Source organism: Anomaloglossus baeobatrachus, chromosome 1 (genome assembly GCF_048569485.1).
Source record: "Anomaloglossus baeobatrachus isolate aAnoBae1 chromosome 1, aAnoBae1.hap1, whole genome shotgun sequence".
In the NCBI taxonomy this organism is placed as follows: domain Eukaryota; kingdom Metazoa; phylum Chordata; class Amphibia; order Anura; family Aromobatidae; genus Anomaloglossus; species Anomaloglossus baeobatrachus.
Genome location: NC_134353.1, coordinates 256,783,653 through 256,808,365, shown reverse-complemented (window position 1 = coordinate 256,808,365; position 24,713 = coordinate 256,783,653). Strand labels below are relative to the sequence as shown.

The 24,713-nt window shown below is 47.6% G+C and overlaps 1 protein-coding gene across 3 annotated transcripts in view; it reads right to left on the bottom strand.

Annotated features, from left to right (window-relative positions):
- SGMS2 (sphingomyelin synthase 2) overlaps positions 1-24,713 on the bottom strand; it is a 169,642-nt gene that overhangs the window by 132,603 nt on the left and 12,326 nt on the right. Inside the window, exon 1 of one of the 3 annotated variants that reach the window (XM_075349180.1) lies at positions 22,824-22,864. The exons of the other annotated variants lie outside the window; for them this stretch is intronic. The gene's annotated coding sequence lies outside the window, so the exon portion shown is untranslated. Of the gene's footprint in view, positions 1-22,823; positions 22,865-24,713 lie in introns of those variants that run through there. 3 annotated transcript variants of the gene reach the window in all.

Genomic DNA, 24,713 nt, shown 5'->3' with positions numbered 1-24,713 from the left:
TTACATGAAAGCCCCTATAGTGGTGGCCATGTTGGTTGTCACGCACCCATCTAAGAAACAGGTAAATGAAGTTACAAGGCAAACAAAGTCCTTCACAAGGTATTCTTGCTCCCTTGGAATAGTGATATTTTGGATAATTCCACCTGAAATGTCATTCTCACAATCTGTCATGATGAATGAAGTAGAACTAGGATGGGACTCCTAAACTGGCCCTCAAGCTAAAAGAGTTCCTGACTGTCCCTTATCCCAGGATGTATGTCTGATGGTGGAGAGGTCTGTACCGCCAGCGTAGCCCTGACTCCTGAAAAGCCCTGTTCTAATACCCCCTCACCCACAACCCAGGAAAGGGCCAGGGATTTATACCACACAAAAGACAGACCAGGAGAAACCAAAACCCAAACTCACAGAGTTATAGACAAAACATGCTCAAAAGGTAAAGAAAAGGGAGGAAATAATAAATCACAAAAGTATTTCCACAACACACCAGACTTGCATAGTACACGAGAGGCTGGATGACCATGCACAATGACTAGAATCGCATAACCAATAAAATCGGCATGGAAGAGCAGGTTCCACCATATGTTAAAGAGCAGAGGCAGCCGTGATGGACCTCCAGAAAGCTGTGGCTCAAGCAATTCACAGGCCAGAAGGAATTAACTCCTGCTAGATCGACCACCAATGCACTCATAAATGGTCGACGCTTGGCTCTAACTGAGCAATTCAAAGAGCACCAATTGGCGTGTCAGACTCTGCAGAGTGAACAGAGTTAGAAGACGTCATGACACCCGGTAAATTTAGAGCCGGACACCGTGTGACACAATCCCTGACTTATTACTCATTCTGACATGTAAACGGGCAAAATCCAACTTATATTACTTTACAGCTTAGCAACGACATATGTAAAGCAAGGTGTGCTCACACTGCAGCTACTCATAAGTGCTTCTAATAACCTCAAGGCACAGTCAGCGAGCAACGACTACAGTAGCTAAAAGCCTAGATGAGAGCTCAATGAATCACTGGCCAAAAGTTAACCTATTGGTATTTCCTCATAGATATTAATGCACAGAAAAACGTTTTTTCCAGCACATTTGAAAAAAAGCTGATCAGATTGAGACCCAAGGAATTTGAAGGCCAAACCAACACCTTGCTCTGTGGCATGTTCTTTAACTCTGCCCAGAACAATTTTTTTCATCTTGGCAGGACATATTTTTCTAAAAATAAATAAATAAAATAATTAGTTATTAGAGAATATATTTCCAATGAAGGGCTGTTCTTGGACGGCAGTGATGTTACAGTAGATAGTATAGTGGCATTTACAACTTTGGGGACCCCTGGTCAAAATTACTGTTCTTGTGAACAGCTAAGTTAAAGATTAAATGATCTCTAAACTCATAAAAGCTTTTTTTTACAGATGGTGTTCTGTTTGCATCAAGAATTTGTTGAAATTTAATTTAATCCATTCATCTCTCTACCTGTGAAACGTTCCCAGTGCCATTGGCTGCAACACCGCCCCAAAGCATGGTTTGAGATATGGTCTTTTGCTGAAATTATGTGCTCTCTTTCTCCACACATACATTTGATCTTTATGGCCAAAGAGTTCTATTTTAACGTCATCAGTCGACAGGATTTGTTTCCAAAAAAACATCAGGCTTGTTTAGGCTGCTTTCACACATCCAGCTTGAGCTGTGCGGCTCAATCCGGCTGTGCAAGCTATGCAACGGATGCGGTGAAAACACCGCATCCTTTGCACAAGTTTTTCCCTTACGGCCCGTCCGGTTTTTGCTGCTTGCGGCATGCTACTAAGCATGCGCAGTGGCAAAAACCGCATGCGGCGGCCAGATGCGTTTTTTGCTGCATCGCGCCGCATCCGGCCGCCATAGGCATGCATTGGAAAAATGCGCCGCATCGGCCGAATGTGGCGCGATGCGGGTTTTTTTGCCGCACGAAAAAACGTGCTAGGCAACGTTCCATCCGGCCGCCGCATCGGCTAAATCTGCCGCATGCGGCAAACACCGGATGGAACGCAAGGCCATGCGGCACAATGCGGCACTAATTAAAGTCTATGCAGAAAAAACGCAACCGGCAGTAAAATAAAACGGTTGCGATTTTCCTGCAAAGTGCCGGAGTGTGCCGCATTGCAGAAACCGGAGGTGTGAAAGCAGCCTTAGATGTTCTTTTGTATACTTCTGGATTAAGGAGAGGGTTTTCTTCTAATGACTCTTCCATGAAGGCCGTATTTGTGCAGGTGTCTCTGAACAGTAGAACAATGTACCACAACTCCAGAGTCTGCTAAATTTTCCTGAAGGTCTTTTACAGTCAAATGGGGGTTCTGATTTGCCTCTCCTGCAATCCTCTGAGCAGCTCTCATGGAAATTTTGCTTTGTCTTCTAGACCTTACCTTGACATCAACTGTTCCTGTAAGGCTAGGTTCACATTTCCATTGTTTTAAATCCGTCAGGTCTGTCAGCAACGGATCAGTCATTTTTTAGATGTCAACTGACGCAACGGATGTGTTTTTCACAGTATTCCTTTCACAGGAATCCTGTATAAAAACTGAGCCGTCGTGTCCGTTACATCCGCTGTGCGTCCATTTTTTTGACGGATTAGTCATGATCCGTTTGTGTTTGGGACAGCCCAGTGGGTGTGCCAAACATGCTGGGCATGCTTAGTATAGCATGACTGAATCCAGCGCTGGATTCCGTCGTAAGACGGATTCTGGCGGAATCCAGCACCATAGACAAACATTACAAGCGTGACGGATTGCGACAGATTCCTGCGCGGTGCGTTAATTTGACGGCCCAAAAAAACTTTACATTCTGCGTTGTTTCCGCCCGGCGGTCAGTCCAAAAACGACTGACCGCGGCACAGTGGATGTAACGCAAGGTAGTGAGTCGCAATCCGCCACTAATACAAGTCTATGGGAATTCGTTAAACGGATTGCGTTGTTTACTAGAGCCATGGATTGTGACTGATATAATTTAACGGAAATGTGAACCTAGCCTTAACTGCCATTTCTTAATTATGTTTCAAACCTTCTCCTGCTTTGTGGGCCTCCACTATTTTCAGAGTGCTAGGCAGCTGTATGAAGAACCCATGGCTGCTGATTTTTGGCACAAGGTTAGAGGAGGCTGGGTTTTTATAAAACTGTGAAATTTACAACACCTGGCCTTTCCTAACCATGATTGTGAACAAGCCATAATCCCAACAGGCTAATTAAACTCTGAAACCTCGGTCAAAGTTATCTGAGCACACAAATCTCCAAGGGTGCCCAAATTTTTGCATTGGCACATTTTCCTTTGTGTAATTCTTGAAATGTAAAAGATGAAGAAAAAAAAATTTGGCCTAAAAAAAAGAAATGTGTCATCTTTAACTTTATGCCTTTTAGAGATCATTTAATCTTTAACTTTATTAACTTTCACAATAACAGTAATCGTGACCAGGGGTGCCCAAACTTATACATTCAACATCTCTTCCCCAGGTAAGAACCCATGATATAAAGTAAAACCATTCATAGAATGTTAGAGTTCGAAGGGACCTTTAGGTTTGTTGTGTTCAACCCCCTGATCAACGCAGGATTCACAAAATCATCTCAGATAGATGACTGTCCAACCTCTGTTTGAAGACGTCCACTGAAGAACTCACCACCTCTCATGGTAACCTGTTGCACTTAATGATCACCCTCATGAAACCATACCTTCTTTCATTACTTTATGGTCCAAGTCTGATAATAAAGTGCCCATAGTATGATGGATAGGTATCATCATAGCACTGTGACTGGTCTACAGCTACACCCAGGCCCAAACATAGAAAGCTATGAGGCACTGTGTGTTTTAACAACTTTCTAGTATAGCTAACATTACATTTTCATCAGTTTTTACTACAGCTGCTTTATTGTGGTATCAAACATGACAGATTAACCTTCATTAACCTTCAATGAGCCTAGGAGAGTTGACCCTGCCACTAGAGTTGAGCGCGGTTCGTGGTTCGTGGTTCTCCAGTTCTAGGCTCGAGTGATTTTGGGGCATGTTCTAGATCGAACTAGAACTCGAGCTTTTTGCAAAAGCTCGATAGTTCTAGAAACGTTCGAGAACGGTTCTAGCAGCCAAAAAACAGCTAAATCTTAGCTTGGTTTCTGCTGTAATAGTGTAAGTCACTCTGTGAATCAAACTATTATCACATTTCAGTGTATAGTGTGCGTGAACAGCGCCTTCAGATCACTGCTGTTTCTATAATGGCGATCGCCATTTTTTTTTTTTTTTTTCTTGTCTTCCTTCCCTAAGCGCGCGCGTCTTGTGGGGCTAGCCAGCATGTCAGCCAATCACAGACACACACACACCTAAGTGGACTTTGAGGCAGAGAAGCAACGGCATGTGTGATAGGATCTGCATGTCACATGTCCCTGCATTATAAAACCGGACATTTTCTTCACGATCGCCATTATCTGCCTTCTGCGTCTTTGGTGTCAGACATCACTGTCGCAGTTCCGTCCTTTGTCCTATCGCCGATACAGCTGTATGCGCTGCATACACAGCGTTAGACAGCTTAGGGAGAGCACATTCTAGCAGTCCTTTTAAGGGCTCGTACCGGCAGGGTCAGAGAGCCATAGGTGACAGGTCCTGCAAACAGCAACAGCGTCTGTGTAGCCCAGGTCAGGGATTTCCTCCCTGCATTTCACCATTAGGAGGGAATAGAAAGGCAGGCTTCCATTCCTCTACCCAGAGCACCACAATCCTGCCACTGTACCCTCTTGTCCTCTGCACACTCCAACTCATTCTAAGTAAGCCATTATACTAGCAAACACTCAGTGTACCTAGTGGCATCCTATCTGTGGCTATTGGACTTTGCTATAGTCCCACTAGTGCAAAGACATTTGCAGAGCACATCTGCCTGCATTGCACACTCCAACAAATTATAACGAAGCCATTATACTAGCAAACACTCAGTGTACCTAGTGGCATCCTATACGTGGCTATTGGACTTTGCTATAGTCCCACTAGTGCCAAGACATTGGCAGAGCGCATCTGCCTGCGTTGCACACTCCAACAAATTATAACGAAGCCATTATACTAGCAAACACTCAGTGTACCTAGTGGCATCCTATACGTGGCTATTGGACTTTGCTATAGTCCCACTAGTGCCAAGACATTTGCAGAGCGCATCTGCCTGCGTTGCACACTCCAACTAATTATAACTAAGCCATTATACTAGCAAACACTCAGTGTACCTAGTGGCATCCTATACGTGGCTATTGGACTTTGCTATAGTCCCACTAGTGCCAAGACATTTGCAGAGCGCATCTGCCTGCGTTGCACACTCCAACTCATTATAACTAAGCCATTATACTAGCAAACACTCAGTGTACCTAGTGGCATCCTATACGTGGCTATTGGACTTTGCTATAGTCCCACTAGGGCCAAGACATTTGCAGAGCGCATCTGCCTGCGTTGCACACTCCAACTAATTATAACGAAGCCATTATACTAGCAAACACTCAGTGTACCTAGTGGCATCCTATACGTGGCTATTGGACTTTGCTATAGTCCCACTAGTGCCAAGACATTTGCAGAGCGCATCTGCCTGCGTTGCACACTCCAACTAATTATAACGAAGCCATTATACTAGCAAACACTCAGTGTACCTAGTGGCATCCTATACGTGGCTATTGGACTTTGCTATAGTCCCACTAGTGCCAAGACATTTGCAGAGCGCATCTGCCTGCGTTGCACACTCCAACAAATTATAACGAAGCCATTATACTAGCAAACACTCAGTGTACCTAGTGGCATCCTATACGTGGCTATTGGACTTTGCTATAGTCCCACTAGTGCCAAGACATTTGCAGAGCGCATCTGCCTGCGTTGCACACTCCAACTCATTATAACTAAGCCATTATACTAGCAAACACTCAGTGTACCTAGTGGCATCCTATACGTGGCTATTGGACTTTGCTATAGTCCCACTAGGGCCAAGACATTTGCAGAGCGCATCTGCCTGCGTTGCACACTCCAACTAATTATAACGAAGCCATTATACTAGCAAACACTCAGTGTACCTAGTGGCATCCTATACGTGGCTATTGGACTTTGCTATAGTCCCACTAGTGCAAAGACATTTGCATAGCACGTCTGCCTGCATTGCACACTACAACTTTTTTAAACTAAGCAATTTTACTAGCAAACACTCACTGTACCTAGTTGTATCCTAAACGTGGCTATTGTACTTTTGTCAATTCACACTACTGCAAATCTATGTGCAGCACGTCTGCATGACAACCTCGTGCTCTGTTTTTAATAAGCTATAATGATAGCACAAAATACTGCCATTTTGTGGCATCATAGAACTGGCTGTTGTATTCCATTAGTGCCCCACTGGTGACAAGCTATTTCTAGCACCTCTACATCACACCCTCATGCACATTTTGCTACGCTAATGTTATAGCAAACTCATGGAATTCATTGCTGCATTTCATAATTCGGAGGGATAGAAAGTCAGGCTTCCTTTAGCTTTTCCTTCTGTTCATAGACAGCATCTCCAAGACAAATTTCCCCTCCACGTCTAAGTGTGGAGAGGCAGCTAGTGCGCATGCGTGTGCCGATGTACCCAAGCTGCAGCATAATTACAGTGTTTCGCCTAGTGAGTATGCTCAGCCTGACTGTGCCATTCCTGACGCTAAGTTTTCATTTCGGGATACAGCGCATGCTCCCACACTAAGTGTGAAAAGCCTCTTTGCACAGGTGCTTGCATTCCGTGCCGGGTCTAAGTCCTGTTTTGGGCATAGACACCATGCTAAAGCTGATAGTCTTTTTTCAGAGACTGTATTTCATGCTACTGAGCATGCTCAGGCACTTCCTGCATCAGAGACTAGGTCCGGTAATGAACTCTTTGGCCCTGGCCCTGATGTGGGGGTCCCATATAGACCACAGGGCATCAGGTGTCCTCCCAAATGGCTTGCAGAGGCCCACACCTATGACTTGTCACCGCATTATTGATGCTCAGACGATGACTGGTGAGGTGTTTGGGTCATGGCAGCCATGAGGTCATCATTGAAGTTGCGTTTCCAAATAGGACGCTAGTTATGCCACTCATGACGTGTCACTCTACTTTTGTCTCCAGGAGGTGCATTGTGGTTCACCCTGGTTTGGGGCGGACCCAGGTTATAAAAGGGGCTGGAGCCAACAAGGAGGTGCGCAGTCTTCTATTATGCTCCGAAAGAGCACACCTCCATGTGTTGAACCCATTGCGGCTTTAGGCCAGAGGTAGGCAGGGATCGGGTGGTGGATGCAGGCCACCACCACAGTTGGTAACGCAGAACGGTTAAGACCAGCTCCTGTCCTAACAGTCCTGCTTGTGCAGCCCAGTGGCATTAACAGGCCTGCTGCTGCTGATGCGCCTGCTGTCCACAGGTGTGGCCCCTACGCACACGGTCAGCGTACTCAATGGCCCCTGTGTTGTTAACAGGGAGTTCCTGGGCTGGGTGGGCATGTGGACCCTGTGACGCTAACAGGGCTCACAGTCTCCAGATCCGAATGGCGTCTAACTCGGTTCAGGCTACTATTAGTTTCATAGCCACACAGCTCTGTATCCTCCACCAAACCTTCAAGTTGCCAACCTCTCCTTTTCCAACTGGGAGCACGGTGGACACTGACTGCTGATGGGGATATATACCTTTCTCTTTCTTTTCTTATTAATTTTCGTTATATAGCGGTCACAGATTATATACCACTTTATCCAAATCTGCCAGTCCCACTGTAACAGATGTTGTTTCTTCAGCAAATGTTACAGTTGCTTAACCACCAAATCCACGGACCAAAACTTTTTTCCCCTTTCCAACACACCTGTTCCCCTTTCCAACAGCATCTGTCCTTTTTCAACTCATTTTGGGATATGACCAAAAGTGCAACTGTGCAGGGACACCGTACTCAACGCCATCTCAGCACAGCAGCCATCCCTCGGTCCCTCCGATGTGGACAAGTAAAAGACCATTTCCTCCTATCCATGACAAAGCGTTGAGATTCACCCTGTGCAGCACTGGTGTTTAGTGGACAAGTAGATCTAAGATTGCGTACCACATTCTGCAGATACTCCTGTATACGTGCGTCTATTTCTATGGCAGGAATTAGTTCGCCAAATTTTGTCTTGTACCGGGGATCTAACAGTGTGGCAACCCAGTATTCAGGATTAGTTCAAATTCATACAATCCGAGGGTCATGTAGGTAGTGCAGCAAGAAGGCGCTCATGTGTCTTGTGCATCCAGGAGGACCAAGTCCTTGGTGTGTTGGTGGCAGAGAGGTGAGAATCGTGCATCCTTCCTCTGCCCTCTACCCACAACCTCGCACAACCGAAATGTGAGCAAGCTCTCACTCATCTGCTGAGTCTTCCATGCCCATCGCCAGTTCGTCCTCCATTTCTTCATGGGCTCCTGCACTTTCATCAACACTTTTTGCTGATACTATGCGCCCTTGTTAATCCCTCTCCCTCACCATGAATGCCGCATAGGTGCCGCTGACCATCTGGACCTCGTAGATCTTGTTATCCCTTCCGCATATGACTCCTCCTGTACTTCCTCCCCTTCCTCTTGTCCCAACACCTGACTCAGAATAATAATTACAGTGTGCTCCATCATGTAGATGACCAGAATTGTCACGCTGAGAATGACATTGCCAGTGCTAAACATCTTCGTCGACATTTCAAAACTGTGTAGCAGGGTGCATAGGTCCTTGATCTGACACCACTCCAGCAGCGTGATCTGCACCACCTCTGGATCAAGTTATCCCAGGCTATATGTCTTACCGTATTTCAGCAGGGCTCTGCGGTGCTGCCACACACGCTGCAACATGTGCAGATTCCAATTCCTGCGTGTCGAAACATCGCATTTACGGCGTTTAACTGCCAGACCCTAAGACTTCCGGAGTGATGAAAGTTGTTGAGCTGCTGTGTGCGCACGATGGAAGTGAGCACATAGCGAGCGTGCCCACTGCACAAGGCCATGTAGGCCGTGATGGTGTTTTAAAAATTGCTGGCGAATTCGGTTCAACACGTGAGCCCTAAAAGGCACGTGTGTCACATTGCCCTGAGGATGGCGCCCGCAGCCAGGTTTGCATCATTGCCGCACACGGCTGTTAAGTCACCAACGGAGTCTGCTCCATCAATTTGTACTCCGGTTGCCAGGTGACAACGTGTTCCTTTCATGAATAGTGCTGATGATGTGAGAGTAGTCGATGCCAGCGGCGCAGGTGGACGCAGGTTATGCTCACCCACTGGGCTGCATTACCTTGACAGATGCAGAATCTCTGGCTGAATGTAGCTGGTGGGTATCTCACAGATGAAATACCATCATTCAGCTACAACCAATGGGAAGACACCACACCCTTTTTTATGCCCATCCTGTCTGCAGACCACTGCCAGACATAGCTATGAACCTCTGGTTAATTTTACCCCCAGTTCAGTTTTATGATTTTGTGTGCTTGTTACCTGACTACTTTTCCTGCTTGCTGTTTATGTACCTTGTTGGCCGATACGCATTTCAACTCTGCTTGTTTTCTGATTCTTTCCTGGCCGTCCCATTCTGTTCCTGTTCCTCAATTAATGTTTTGACCCTGCCTGACTACTATTCTCTGTAATAGCGGTGTGACTCACATTTCCCATACATTTCAAAGTAAAGCTTTGACCGCCTGATGGCATTGAGCTCTGCTGCCAGCATAGTAAGGAGGTGTGTGGTAGTCCTTGTGCGCAGTTGCAAGGAAGGGTGGCCTGACCACACAGGGTTTGCGCCAAGGTAGAGGACCCACACGAGGTTGAAGAGGCAGAAGCAGTGTATTAACTTCTACATACAGAACAAGGATTGAAACAATTCGTGGGGACGGCAAGACTTGTACAGCAGACCCTTCTCCATCTCTCACCATAGTTTGCCAGTGCCTAGTCAGTGACATGTAATGACCCTGTCTATGCTTACTGGTCCAAGTATCTGTGTTGAAATGCACCCTGTCGCACACAGATTTTCTCAAGGAAGTGGTGATGTTGTGTGCGACATGCTGGTGTAGCGCGGGCATGCTTTTCTTGGAGAAGCCGTGGTGATTGGGCATGTGGTACTGGGGCACAGCGACAGACATAAGGTCTGTAAAATCCTGTGTGTCCACTACGCGTAAAGGCAGCATTTCGGTAGCCAACAGCTTACAGAGGGATAGAGTCAACCACTTAGCTTTGTCATGGGTCGCAGTAAGTGGCCTTTTATTTGACCACATCTGAAGGAAAGAGATCTGGCTGCTGTCTGTAGACGGTGTTGAGTAGGGTGTCCCTGGAAAAATGCAGGTTTGTGAGAAAAGTGCAGGCGGAGACATGATGTTGCCTTCATCTTGCCTTCAGATCTGTTCATCTTGTATCATTTTTAAAAAACACATCAAGCAAGGGTTACTCCAAGCGGAGTCTACCTTTTTTCCCAACATTGGGCACACAGACACCCCATCAGTGGCAGCACTTGTGCCCTAGTTGCAAACAGGATGTTTTGATTTGCATCAAGCACATTCCAAATCCACAAGCATTTACTCTCCCCAGGCTGACACAGGGGTAGTAAATTCCTTCTGGATCCATGACTTGTTCATTTTGATGAACGTCAGTGTGTCCACATTGTCACTGGACAGACGCGTGCGCTTATCTGTCAGCACACACCCAGCAGCACTGAAGAAGACACGTTCAGAGACAACGCTGGCAGCTGCACACGACAAAATCTCCAAGGCGTAACTGGAGAGCTCTGTCAATTTTTCTAGATTTGAAGCCCAAAAGGAGCAAGGCTCCATTTGCAAAGTCATTGCATCGATGTTCATTTGGAGATACTCCTGTATCATCCTCTCCATCCGTTGACTATGTGTCAGACTTGTTGTCTCTGGTGGCCTTGCAAAGGAGGGTCTAAAAAAAATTATGAAAATATTCCATAAAATTGCTGTTACCAGCACCAGATACGGTCCTACTGGTACGGGTAGACTGTTGAAGATGACGATGCCGTCCCATGTTTGTCAAGTTACAACTGGGAGAATCACTCCCTTCACCTGCACGGTTGTTTGGTGTAAAAGCCGAGCTAAGATCGAGTAACAGCTTATGCTGATACTCCAGCATACGTGCGTCCCTTTCTATGGGTGGAATTATGTCACAAAATTTGGACTTGTCCCGGGGATCTAATAGTGTGGCAAGCCAGTAGTCATCATCACTTCTAATTTTGACAATACGAGGGTCATGTTGGAGGTAGTGCAACAAGAAGGCACTCATGTGTCTTGCGCAGCCATGCGGACCAAGTCCACGCTGTGTTTGTGGCATAGAGGTGCTAACCGTTCTTTCTTCCTCTGACATCTCCCCCCAACCTCTTTCAACTGAATTTTGACCAAGGTCTCCCTCATCCGCTGAGTCTTCCATGTCCATGGACAGTTCGTCCTCCATATCTTCATGTCCTCCTGCACCTTCCTCAACATCTCGCCTGCTACCATGCGCCCTTGTTGATCCCTGTCCCCCATGGTCCCATGCCTGCCGCGTTGGTGATGATGAACGTCTGGACCTTGGTGATGTTGTTGTGTCTTGCGCATATGAATCCTCCTGTAGTTCCTCCCCTTCCTGTTGTCCCACCCCCTGACTCCGAATAGTGTTTAGCGTGTGCTCCAGCATGTAAATGACTGTAATCGTCATGCTGATAATGGCATTGTCAGCGCTAAACATATTCGTCGCCATGTCGAAACTGTGCAGAACGGTGCATAGGTCCTTGATCTGAGATCACTCCATCAGGGTGATCTGCCCCACTTCTGCATCTCGTTGGCCCAGGCTATACATCATGACGTATTGCACCAGGGCTCGCCGGTGCTGCCACAGTCGCTGTAACATGTGGAGAGTTGAATTCCAGCGTGTCGCCACATCGCATTTCAGGCGATGAACCGGCAGGCCGAAAGACTTCTGGAGCGATGCAAGTCGCTCAGCTGCGGCGGTTGAACGGCGGAAGTGAGCACTGCAGACAGTTTACGTGCCCTGGTCAGAAGGCCATCTAGGCCGGGATAGTGTGTTAAAAATTGCTGGACAACAAGGTTCAACACGTGAGCCATACAAGGCACGTGTGTCACCTTGCCCAGGCGAAGGGCCGCACCCAGGTTTGCAGCATTGTCGCACACGGCCTTACCAGGCTGCAGGTTGAGTGGAGACAACCATTTATTAAACTCGGACCGCAGAGCTGACCACAACTCCTCAGCTGTGTGACTCTTATTCCCAAGACATGTCAAGCTAAAGACCGCCTGATGCCGTTGCGCTCTGCTGCCAGCATAGTAATGAGGGGTGCGTGATTCCTTCTGCGCAGTGAGAACGCTGGTGGCCTGACCAGGCAGGCTTGGGGCGGAGGTGGAGGACCCAGATGAGGTGGAGGATGCAGAAGCAGTGGCGGAACTTGGACAGACAGAGGATTGACACACAAGTCGTGGGGACGGCAAGACTTGTGCAGCAGACCCTTCACCATCTATCAACATAGTTACCCAGTGCCCAGTCAGCGACATGTAACGTCCCTGTCCATGCTTACTGGTCCAAGTATCGGTGGTGAAATGCACCCGTTCACACACAGAGTTTCTCAAGGAAGCGGTGATGTTGTGTGCGACATGCTGGTGTAGCGCGGGCACACCTTTCTTAGAGAAGTAGTGGCGACTAGGCATCTGGTACTGGGGCACAGCGACAGACATAAGGTCTCTAAAATCCTGTGTGTCCACTAGGCGGAAAGGCAGCATTTCGGTAGCCAACAGCTTACAGAGGGATAGAGTCAACCTCTTAGCTTTGTCATGGGTCGGAGGAAGTGGCCTTTTATTTGACCACATCTGAGGGACAGAGATCTGGCTGCTGTGTGTAGACGGTGTTGAGTAGGGTGTCCCTGGAAAAATGCAGGTTTGTGAGGAAAGTGCAGGCGGAGACATGATGTTGCCTTCATCCAACGTAGGTGCTATCGATGTCTGAGAGAGCTGTACACACTCACTTGTTTCCCCTTCCAAACCAACTGACGACCTACCAAGCAAACTGCCTGTTGCGGTTACAGTGGTGGAAGTTTTGCGTGGAAAAACAGGTGTGACAGCTGTCCCCACAGTCCTAGAAGATGAAGAGCGCGCGGATGCACTGGAAGGGGCGGGCGGTGGATGGTTCGCTCCGCTAGGCCGCATTGCAGCACAGTGAGCTTCCCACCGGGACCTATGATATTTATTCATGTGACGATTCATGGAAGAAGTTGTCAAACTGCTGAGGTTTTGACCTCTACTAAGAGAATCATGACAAATTTTACATATCACATGATTTGGGCGATCTTTTTCTATGTCAAAAAAGGAACAGGCTAGGCAAGGCTTAGAGGCCATGCGACCTGTTGATGCACCCCGAATAATGCTCATAGGCAGAGTGGTGGCTGAGGATGCAGTTGTAGACGTGCTACCAGTGCTCCGACTCTGTCCAGGAAGGCGCAAGGTAATTTCGTCGTCGGTTGCATCCTCCTCCACCGCCTCTGTTGACCTCCTAGAGTGCCTGACTGGGGGTTGACAGTAGGTGGGATCTAGAACTTCATCATCAATTGTTGTGTTTGCACTCCCCTCCCCCTCAGACCGAGCCTCTTCTTGCCCTGACCGAATATTTAAGTTGTCATCCCAATCGGGTATCTGCGTCTCATCTTCATCAGTATGTTCCTCATTGCCTATAACCACAGTTGTTGGAAAGGCAGCATTTTGGTAGCCAACAGTTTGCATTTTATGAAAGTCAACCTCCAAGCCATGTCATGCCCTTCTAAAAGCATGTATAACACAGCGAGGGGACTCCAACCACAGTCTCCCTCGTTTCCACTCACTGGGCCACACACACCCCACTTGACTGGCATCGGTTGAGCTCCCTTTTGAAAAAGAAAAAGATGCTTTGCATGAAGCACTCTCAAAAATACGCGTGCCTTTCCCGTCCCCTGGCTGACCCAGGGGAAGAAAAGTCCTCTGAGAGCCATGACTTGTTCATCTTGGTTCTTTTAGAGACACAGCGAGGGGACTCCAACCACAGTCTCCCTCGTTTCCACTAACTGGGCCACACACACCCCACTTGACTGGCATCGGTTGAGCCCCCTTTTGAAAAAGAAAAAGATGCTTTGCATGAAGCACTCTCAAAAATACGCGTGCCTTTCCCGTCCCCTGGCTGACCCAGGGGAAGAAAAGTCCTCTGAGAGCCATGATTTGTTCATTTTGGGTCTTTTAGAAACACAGCGAGGGGACTCCAACCACAGTCTCCCTGGTTGCCACTCACTGGGCCACACACACCCCACTTGACTGGCATCGGTTGAGCTCCCTTTTGAAAAAGAAAAAGATGCTTTGCATGAAGCACTCTCAAAAATACGCGTGCCTTTCCCGTCCCCTGGCTGACCCAGGGGAAGAAAAGTCCTCTGAGAGCCATGACTTGTTCATCTTGGTTCTTTTAGAGACACAGCGAGGGGACTCCAACCACAGTCTCCCTCGTTTCCACTAACTGGGCCACACACACCCCACTTGACTGGCATCGGTTGAGCCCCCTTTTGAAAAAGAAAAAGATGCTTTGCATGAAGCACTCTCAAAAATACGCGTGCCTTTCCCGTCCCCTGGCTGACCCAGGGGAAGAAAAGTCCTCTGAGAGCCATGATTTGTTCATTTTGGGTCTTTTAGAAACACAGCGAGGGGACTCCAACCACAGTCTCCCTCGTTTCCACTCACTGGGCCACACACACCCCACTTGACTTGCATCGGTTGAGCTCCCTTTTGAAAAAGAAAAAGATGCTTTGCATGAAGCACTCTCAAAAATACGCGTGCCTTTCCCGTCCCCTGGCTGACCCAGGGGAAGAAAAGTCCTCTGAGAGCCATGACTTGTTCATCTTGGTTCTTTTAGAGACACAGCGAGGGGACTCCAACCACAGTCTCCCTCGTTTCCACTAACTGGGCCACACACACCCCACTTGACTGGCATCGGTTGAGCCCCCTTTTGAAAAAGAAAAAGATGCTTTGCATGAAGCACTCTCAAAAATACGCGTGCCTTTCCCGTCCCCTGGCTGACCCAGGGGAAGAAAAGTCCTCTGAGAGCCATGACTTGTTCATCTTGGTTCTTTTAGAGACACAGCGAGGGGACTCCAACCACAGTCTCCCTGGTTGCCACTCACTGGGCCACACACACCCCACTTGACTGGCATCGGTTGAGCTCCCTTTTGAAAAAGAAAAAGATGCTTTGCATGAAGCACTCTCAAAAATACGCGTGCCTTTCCCGTCCCCTGGCTGACCCAGGGGAAGAAAAGTCCTCTGAGAGCCATGTCCACATTGTCAGTGGACAGACACGTGTGCTTATCTGCCAGCAGACCCACAGCAGCACTGAAGACAGGTTCCGAGAGAACGCTGGCTGCAGGACACGACAAGATCCCCAAGACGTACGTGGCGAGCTCAGGCAATTTATCAAGATTGGAAGCCAAGAATGAGCAGGGCTCAAGTTGCACATTAATGGAATCGATGTTTCCTTGCATATACTCATATCTGTGTGTCCTCCTCTTTTTCCTTGTCCAGCTCTTTTGTTTTCGCATGAGTATATGTCCTTGTCACTTTCCCATGTGTTGTGAGTTGTTTGTGACCTTTTGGACACCTTTGAGGGTGTTTTCTAGGTGTTTTTCTGTGTTTGTGATTGCCTGCCATTGTTTCCTATGCAGTTCGAGTTCGGTTCGTCGAACGTTCGACGAACCGAACTCGAACGGGAGGTCCGTTCGGCGAACCAACCTCGAGCCGAACCGCGACCGGTTCGCTCATCTCTACCTGCCACTGGTTCACCAGTAATTCTTCTTTGAACCACTTCTGGTGGGTACTAACCGCGAAAGAAAAGGGCGCGAAAGAAAAACAGAAAAGAAAGTGATAGAGGAAAGAACGAAAAACAGAAAAGAAAAAGAAAAAAGAAAGAAAGAGAGAAAAGAGACAAAAGAAAAAGAAAAAGAAAAGAAAAACAAATACCTGGTAAAAATCCCTGAGCTCCTTGGATTCTGAAGTTTATTTCCATTGTGTGCTGTGTTGCTCCATTGTGGAGATATTCACATTTTTTTTTCTTATAAAAGAGCAGTATGTGAAATCTCTGCTGGTAGTGCAATTGGGCGTTTCTTTACAGTCTTCTCTGGGGGCGTGCACTTTCACTCACCCTCTCTGACGTTTCCAATCATAGTGCTGCAGCCTCCAAGACTAATAAACTGCTAGATTAGCTGCAACTCTATAATTAGCAGCATCCAGGAAGGAGGGCTGAAGGTGACCGCCACAGAGATGACTGAAGAAACACCCATATGGTAGAGATCCTGATTCCAGCAACGTGTCACTATCATTAGAAGACTACTTGGCCTGCTGCCAGGTAGTCCAGCATATTCATGAGCTCTCTATAACTGCTAAACCTGCAGCACAGAAAAAATTGATTTTATGAAAATTACAGCAAACAGCTCAGTAAGTGACATATTGCTGGAATAAGGGTATGTGTCTCTACATTATGCTGCTTTCAGATGGGGTAGTAAAATCTGGTGACAGATTCCCTTTAAAAAAAAAAAAAAAAAAAAAATAAAATTTAAAGAGAGTGACTATTTCTCTTGAAACACAAAGTATGAACACACTGTATTGTGTATTCTTATTAGCAGGCTGAGGCTTTCCTGGAAACTGTTTATTTTCTTCATGAGGACCCTTCCTAATTGGGAAACTGACTCTAGCCATGTTCTGTATCACATATCCAAGATGCCAGCCTATCATTTATCATCACACGTCAGTATAACATCAGGATCTGGTCAGAGCCACAATGGGTTCTGCCTCATTCTGTTACACTGGGGAACTCCCTGTACAGTAGATTCTTGCCAAGTACACAGCATGTGGTGGACGAGTTCAGCTTTGATCTCCAGAATAAACCGCACGTCTCCAATGTTTCTTCTGTCAAACACTCTGAGCACCAATGTGTTTTATGTACAACTTTCAGCCAGAGTTGGGAGGTTAAAAGGGAACCTGTCAGCAGAAATGTCCCCTAAAACCTAACAGATTCCCCCTCTGCAGCTCCTGGGCTGCATTCTATAAAGGTCCCTGTTATGATTGTGCCCACTTTCTGACCGAAAAAAAGTGTTTATAAAGTTGTACCTTTTTGGCTTCTGATTCTGTAAATCCGTCACGGGGGCGGGCTGCCTGATGGCCGTTATTCTGCCCCCTGGTCCTTTATGCCGCCCCCATCGCTGATTTCAATACTTCTGGACGCCGCCCACTGCTCCAGCCATCCCCGCGCATGCCCAGTGCCCATCTCTCGGGGATGAGCACTGTGCCCAGCGTCACCGCTGGTGACGTGCACGCAGGGTTAAGATTATGGGCGGTGCTGTGATGTTTATTCCTAAGCAACCGCCCATAATCGCGGGACCGCGCTTTCCCCCTCGGCCTGCTTCTTTCTGCGCAAGCGCGCTGCTGCTGACCTCACTTCGCCTCCTTCCCATCTTGCCCCGAGGCAGGAAATAGATGGGAAGAGCGCGGAGCAGTGACTACACCGAAAGCGCGGTCCCGCGATTATGGGCGGTTGCTTAGGAATAAACATCACAGCACCGCCCATAATCTTAACCCTGCGTGCACGTCACCAGCGGTGACGCTGGGCACGGCACAGTGCTCATCCCCGAGAGATGGGCACTGGGCATGCGCGGGGATGGCTGGAGCAGTGGGCGGCGTCCAGAAGTATTGAAATCAGCGATGGGGGCGGCATACAGGACCAGGGGGCAGAATAACGGCCATCAGGCAGCCCGCCCCCGTGACGGATTTACAGAATCAGAAGCCAAAAAGGTACAACATTATAAACACTTTTTTTCGGTCAGAAAGTGGGCACAATCATAACAGGGACCTTTATAGAATGCAGCCCAGGAGCTGCAGAGGGGGAATCTGTTAGGTTTTAGGGGACATTTCTGCTGACAGGTTCCCTTTAAGACATTTCCGACACTCATTGTAGTGATCACAGACGCCCTGCTCTTAGTGAGGGTATGCCACCACATTAGAGACCAACCACAATTACAGATCTGCAAGAAAACACAAGTCCTCTATAATACATACCTCAGAAAATGATGTAAACCTTACGCTGTATACTATACTTCCTGAAGTGGTGACCAGCAGTGCGGACACAAAAACTTCAAAGAAGCAAAACGATCACCCAAACTTATCCATCCAGATATTAATCTGGTAATTATGGAAGCAATGATGTAGGCATCGATTCTAAGCTCCATGGTACAGGAAGGCTCAGTAACGGGACGTGCCCATGATCGGTGTTATTTGTGTTTTTTACTCTGCGCGTAGTTTTGCTGTGCCAAAAATGCAGCGTTTTGCAGTACAAGTAAAGTGGATGGGATTAATAGAAATCTCATTCCCACGGTGCTTTTTTTTTTTTTTTTTTTATTTTTTACACTGCATAAACTAACCTGCCATGAGATTTTCCAAGCCACAGCTTGTCCATTTCTCTTGCAGGTATGTGGCATTTCTCCATAGACTTGCATTAGATGCGGAAAATCCATAGTTGAAAAAAAAAAAAAATGCACATGCATTTTTTGTGCGTTTCCCAGGCAGAAACGCATCAAAGGGCGCATGTAACCTGCACCCAATGATATCAATACCAGAAAGTGTCAAAAACAAAGCAGCTTTATTTGAAGCATGGCCTATCAAACAGAGCCCAAAAGATGCAGAATCAATAATGCATACTAGAGAAAAGAGAAACCCCCCCCCCACAAAAAACACAAAAATGCAAGTAAACTAAGGTGCGGAATTTCTTCAGCATCAAGAACTCAATAAAACACTGATCGTGGGAAGTAGCCGAAGAATCCCAGGTTAGGTCCTTTAACAATACGGATGTAAAACATTATATCTGCTTTATCGTCATTTTAGTAATTTGGCAGTACCACAGCTACTTTAATGCCAGGTCCAACAAGCATATAGCATCAGATGCGAGAGAATCGGATGCACTATACTACTGACACTCGGCTCATACTCTGCTGCGAGCGTGATCAGTGTCATCCTCTGTGTTCTGATTTTCCTGCACGTGAGAATAGGATGACAGGTGAGGAGATTAATCTCTCCATTATCTGTCTATGTGTATATCGCACTGCACTCGGATGACATCGGACTTGTATGGGGGGGCGCATGAGCCGAATCATGCTATTGTTTCCCCAGTCCGATCAGAGCTGAGCAAATACTCGCAGACCTGACCTGCATCGTTGACTAAAATTGGTACGAATGCAATTGTGACGCCCTGGCACCGCCAGGTCGTCACACAGAATAGGCCCCCGAATAACACCTTCCCACAGAGGGTCACACCAGCCAACAAAACCCTAGTCACCCCCCCAGGGTAGGAAAGGCACACCAGTGGGCGGGACCAGGCGGATGGAATACGCCCACCTAGGGGTCTGGAGAACCCGGGACGGGGAAAAGCAGAGTTGTAAGTAGAGAGTTGGAGCTCAAGTGGAAAGGAGTCAGACTAGTGGAGTGGAGGAGTTGAGGAGAAATTGAAGTGTGAAGTCAGAAAGGAAAGGCGTCGGGGTTGGAGCCCCGGCGTACTTGCTAGGTGGCAGACGGTGGTCCGTGTCTGTCAAGAGACGGGAAGACTGCTGCCGGAGATCCGATGTGGACCGGGGCAGGGTTTGAGCCCGCTGGTACCGACACCGGAGAACCAACCCGGAAACCGTATTTGGACCCTGAAGCCAGGACCGGAACCAACGGCCTAGCTAATTAACCAATTAAGGGCAGAGTTTTAGGTCCTATCCCAACCAAAGTCCCAAAAGCAGACAACAGCCCACTGCGGGGGATAGGGCATCCGGTAGATCCCAAGGGCCAGCGTCAGCGGGCACGGCTCCCAACAAAAGTCTGGGAGCGGACTCCCGTGTTTCACACCAGGAAGTCCACCACACCAAAAACACAGTGCAGAGGAAAGTGACACAGACCATCGGGTGTGGGAGCAGAATACACCCGGCCGCGGCGGCCGTCCACCAGCACCTTGGTTTACCATTGGACTTGTGTGATTCATTCAATCATGAGTAAACTAACATTCCCCGGTCTGACCGGGCGAGCCGGCCCCTGCAATCACCACCCTCAGCACAGAGGCACTGAGCCCCGGGGCATCCATCCCTACCCACGGAGGGGTTAACATCCAGCTGCCATCCCATCGCCCCCGGGAGTCCTACAACAGCAGCGGTGGTGCCACACTTCACGGGTGGCGTCACAGACTGTTTACGGCAAATCACGTACAAATACGTTCCCTTTTATTTGAAGTGTCCACGCGACCCCAGGGTCCGGTAGAATCCCTCGAGCCACACTACGGGTCCGGATCCAAGCAGCCCGACTGCTGGCATGGGGGCGGCACACCAAGTAAGATTTTTTTGCGTTGCACTCCTCCATATTACATGCCAGTGTGATCCCTAATAAGTAGAATACTTGTCATCCTATTAATACAGTGTGGCCACACTGCAATAGTAAGACTGGCATAAATGCCACTTCTATTCTGCCAGTTATATCTATAACGAGATATGGGGCGGTTCTAGTAACATAATATAAGAGAACTATATTATCCCCCATATAATCATTAGTGGCTCTTATGATGTAGCTTTAATTATGAGCTATATCTACTAGATCCGGCTACAGCCTTTGTGCAACTAGAAACAGAGGCTGTGTTTGATAAAGTATTAGCTAACAGAAAAAGTAAAGTTTTGTCTTAAAGAGAACCTGTCAGGTCCAATATGCACCCAGAACCACGAGCAGTTCTGGGTCCATATTGCTAATCCATGCCTAACCGTATACACTAGCATAGATAAAGAGATCTTTAGAAACAGTATTTCCAAAGATCTTTTACCATATACTAATGAGCACGGGGACTAGTTCCCAGGGCGTTACTTCCCTTGCTAGTCGATCCCATTAGCATGATAGCACACCCACAGGGGCATACTTACATGCTAAGGGGGCCGACTAGCCAGGGGAAGTAACACCCTGGGGACTAGTCCTTCGCTCATTAGCATAAGATAAAACATCTTTAGGAATACTTTTTCCAGAGATCTCTATCTATGCTAGTGTATACAGGGACTGTTAAGCATGGATTAGCAATATGCACCCAAAACTGCTCATGGTACTGGGTGTATATGGGACCTTACAGGTTCCCTTTAAAGTAATCCACGAGTTGTCCTCTTGTCAAATGTTCTGCCATGGTATTACATAAGGAGAAATTTTACTTGTTTATAAGTAGGAATAATTATAATTAAAGTCTGGCTGAACCTGGTGAAGCCGAACATCTATGGGTACACTCATCCCTATGAGTAATTAAATGCCTAACTTTTCAAAAGCAAGAACTGATGATATTCAGAAAATCGCCACTGAAAAGAAAACCAGACCCCTTTCTCGACCCCCTATGATTTGACTTGTAGGATACATCTGAATTGCTAAACAGATTTTATAGAAACAAAAAAATAAATAAATAAAAAAAAATAAAAAATTGATATGCCCAATATGGATTAGAGAAATGATTACAAGGGAACCTGTCACCATCTTTGGGGCCTATAAACTGCGGCCACCACCAGTGGGCTCTTTATATACAGCATGTTAGAATACTGAACATAAGAGTCCAGACCGCTGTGTAGAATGTAAAAATCACTTTATAATACTCACCTAAACGGTTGGTGCGGAGCAGATGGGGCCGATGGGTGTCTCCGTTCTCCGGTACTAGCGCCTCCTCTTTCGGCTATCTTTGTCCTCAGTCTTCTGAAGCCTGTGTGGATGACGTGTCCTATGTCATCCACACAAGCCGACACTGGGGTCCTGCGCAGGTGCACTTTGATCTGCCCAGAGCAGATCAAAGTATTGTAGTGCACATGCGCAGAACCTCAATGCCGGCTATTGAGGATGATGTAGGACGTGTCATCCACACAGGCTTCAGAAGAAGGAGGACAAAAATGGCCGAAAGAGGAGGTGCCGAACCCGGAGAACGGAGACACCTATTTGACCCATCTGCTCCGCACCAACCGTTTAGATAAGTATTATACAGTGTTTTTTACGTTCTACACAGCGGCCTGGACTCTTATATACAGCATATTAGAATGCTGTATATAAAAGCCGACTGGTGGTGGCCGTAGCTTATTGTCACCAAATCTGGTGAAAGGTTCCCTTTAAAAGAAAACTATTGTCCACAATACCTAATAAGAGAAAATTGTAACGAATCCAAAGAAGTTAATTATATCTATGAAAACCCATAGGCTATGTGCCCACGGGCGCTCGTACCTGCGGATGTATCCGCTGGTACGAGCGCATGTTTCCCGCAGCTGCCCGCCGGCGTCCGCAGCTATTTTTAGCTGCGAGATTCCAGCGGAATAGCTGCGGAAACATGCGGACATTCATGCGGCTTACCTGCGGACGTCCCGGCCTCTATCTCCATAGCGGAGGGCCGGGATTTCCGCAGGTAATTCCACATAAATAATTGATATGCAGTTACGTGCGGCTGCGGGACATCCGCAACATGTTCCGCAGCCGCACTTTCCGCAGCGTGGACACAGCACTCCCCATGTCTCATAGGATAACATGGGGAGTGTCTGTACATGCTAAAACCTGCGGATTTATCTGGAAAATCCAGAAAAATCCGCAGGTTTTCCGTGGCAAAATCCGCAGAAACAACCTCCCGTGGGCACATAGCCATAGAATGCTTAGTGTTATCCTAATTGTGTGCAATTCTTTCATCTAATGGTCAAAACCTGTATGCAATTGTGGCACCCTACGGTTATGTAGCCACAGTAATATCTGGTTGGTGTAGTAAGGGATTTCCACAATGGAAGTACTCACAGACAACACTTTCCACCCCAGGCCTGAAGGGGGAGCTCTACTTAACTGACGTCAGGCGTACTGGCTGATGTCAGTTGAAGTCTCCTAGAAATTCAGACGCTGGGGGCAGAGAGGCAGTTGAAACCGGTCGGGTCCTGTGCAGGACTGACAGAGGAAGCAACCTGAAAACGGTGCTGTGTTGGGCCAGTACCAGGGGAAAAGCCTAGCAATGTGAGGGATCCTGAGTGAGGGTCAGAGGCAAGGCGAGACAGAGAAGGGGTGAAGCGACCAGTTCGGTACACCCCAGAAGAAGCAACCCGGACACCGGAGTCCAAGTCTGCACAGGTTCAGTCAGGCCCAGCAGAAAAGTCCGGAAGGCGAGGGGGACTTCAGTCTCCCAGCACAGAAACACTTGTAGCACAGCCATCAACAGAGCCAGGGACCGCAGCAGAGTTAGTGGTGCCCAGCAGAACGGTTTATTACGCCTGCTATACAAGTGAGACACAGGAGAGGTCAGGGCTAGGTTTGAAACAGCCCAGGACTTAGACACAGTAATAAGGAGGCCTTATAACTCATGAATCTTGAAGTCCTAACTGCCACCTGACCACCCGGACTGTACCCTGGAGATAACCCTGTTAACATCAGTAAGGCTATGTGCGCACGTTGCGTTTTTTTCGGAAACGCTGAGTTTTGAACTGCAGCGTTTTCAGTGCCAAATTGCATGCGTTCAGCTTCCCCAGCAAAGTCTATGAGAAAGCTGAAAAATCAATGCACACGCTGCGTTTGTAAACGCAGCGTTTTGGATGCCCAAAATCGCTGCGGAAAAAAAAAGCAGCATGTCACTTCTTTTGTGCGTTGTAGCTGCGTTCTCCACTCGTTGAAATCAAAGATGTGGGTCAAAATGCAACCAAAATGCACTTGGACTGCATTTTTGTTGCGTTCCGCATGCTTTTTTGACAATCAAAACGCAGGTCTTTTCAGTCTCTCTCTGTCAATGTCGGTCAATCTCTGTGGATGTCGGTGTATGTATCTCTCTGTCGGTCGGTCTTTCTCTGTTAGTTGGTTGCTCTGTCTCTCTCTGTCGGTCTCTCTCTCTGTCCGTCGGTCAGTCTCTCCCTCTCTCTCATACTCACCGATCCCCGGCGCGGCGCTGCATGGCTGTCACACTGCTTCGGCGGCTTTTCCTCTTTTGAAAATGCCGGCCGCTCATTATTCAATCTGGTATTCCTGCTTTCCCCGCCCACCGGCGCCTATGATTGGTTGCAGTCAGATACGCCCCCAGGCTGACTGACAGCTGTCTCACTGCAACCAATCACAGCCGCAGGTGGGCGGGTCTATATCGTGCAGTGAAATAAATAATTTAAAAAAAAAAAATGGCGTGCGGTCCCCCCCAATTTTGATACCAGCCAGGGTAAAGCCACACAGCTGAAGGCTGGTATTCTCAGGATGGGGAGCTTCACGTTATGGGGAGCCCCCCCAGCCTAACAATATCAGCCAGCAGCCGCCCGGAATTGCCGCATCCTTTAGATGCCACAGTCCCGGGACTCTACCCGGCTCATCCCGAATTGCGCTAGTGCGGTGGCAATCGGGGTAATGAGGAGTTAATGGCAGCAGCCCATAGCTGCCACTAAGTCCTAGGTTAACATTGGCAGGCGTCTCCCCAAGAATGATACCTTCCATGATTAACCTGTAAGTTAAAGAAAATAAACACACACATCCAAAAAATCCTTTATTTGAATAAAAGACAAAAAAAAACAAAAAAAAAAAAAACACCCTCTTTCACCACTTTATTAAAATACTCAAATACCCCTCCAGGTCCGACGTTATCCACACGAGGTCCCATGACGCTCTCAGCTCTGCTACATGAAGCCGACAAGAGCGGTCACAGACCAGACCGCTCTCTGTCCGCTC